General features: G+C 49.3%; 2 non-coding genes across 2 annotated transcripts; both read left to right on the forward strand.

Annotated features, from left to right (window-relative positions):
• The first annotated feature begins 465 nt into the window (after positions 1-465).
• Positions 466-547, forward strand: Pmar_PMAR002488. The gene has a single exon. It is a non-coding gene; the product is annotated as a tRNA-Ser (tRNA).
• Positions 548-990: 443 nt separating this feature from the next.
• On the forward strand, positions 991-1,072 carry Pmar_PMAR002489. The gene has a single exon. It is a non-coding gene; the product is annotated as a tRNA-Ser (tRNA).
• Positions 1,073-1,143: the final 71 nt, after the last annotated feature.

Consider the following 1,143-nt stretch of genomic DNA (forward strand, 5'->3'; position numbering starts at 1 on the left):
GGTTCGAATCCTGCCGCTGTCGTATGTCTGATGGCGTATGGGTTTTCAAGACATCTGAGCAGTCTCGCTTTCGAATCCTCATAGCGACTCCGATGGACATTATGAACGAGTAGGGTGCGAACGAACTGATGCGCATGACATTTGAGGAACATTGATGAGAATTGATGTATATCCCAAAAAATGTATCTACCTCTAGACTCTTATCTCATATAAGCCCTACCATTTCAGCGAATTCGCTGTCGTTGCAGCCATCATTTGGGAAGAGACCTCTTACGAAGAGTGCGAACGATACCATTACTACGCCGACGTTCTTGTCAAAGCGCTGGGCTACGTATGCAAGAATGCGAGTCAGCTTAATATCATCGTCCTTGCTGAGGCGCTCCGCGATGCTGTGAGTCACTCCTCTAGCAACATGAACAGGGTGGCGATTCACATGGGCAGAGCTGAGATCCTCTGCGTCTTCCAGACAGCGTGTCCGAGTGGTTAAGGAGGTGGACTTGAAATCCATTAGGCTCTGCCTGCGCAGGTTCGAATCCTGCCGCTGTCGTATGTCTGATGGCGTATGGGTTTTTAAGACATCTGAGGAGTCTCACTTTCGAATCCTCATAGCGACTCCGATGGACATTATGAACGAGTAGGGTGCGAACGAACTGATGCGCAGGACATTTGAGGAACATTGATGAGAATTGATGTATATCCCAAGAAATGTATCTACCTCTAGACTCTTATCCTATATAAGCCCTACCATTTCAGCGAATTCGCTGTCGTTGCAGCCATCATTTGAGAAGAGACCTCTTACGAAGAGTGCGAACGGTACCATTACTACGCCGACGTTCTTGTCAAAGCGCTGGGCTACGTATGCAAGAATGCGAGTCAGCTAAATATCATCGTCCTTGCTGAGGTGTTCCGCGATGCTGTGAGCCACTCCCCTAGCAACATGAACAGGGTGGCGATTCTCATGGGCAGAGATGAAATCCTCTGCGTCTTCCAGACAGCGTGTCCGAGTGGTTAAGGAGGTGGACTCGAAATCCACTAGGCTATGCCTGCGCAGGTTCGAATCCTGCCGCTGTCGTATGTCTGATGGCGTATGGGTTTTCAAGACATCTGAGCAGTCTCGCTTTCGAATCCTCATAGCGTCTCCGA

The sequence above is a fragment of the Perkinsus marinus genome (genome assembly GCF_000006405.1).
Source record: "Perkinsus marinus ATCC 50983 genomic scaffold scf_1104296948894, whole genome shotgun sequence".
Taxonomy (NCBI): domain Eukaryota; phylum Perkinsozoa; order Perkinsida; family Perkinsidae; genus Perkinsus; species Perkinsus marinus.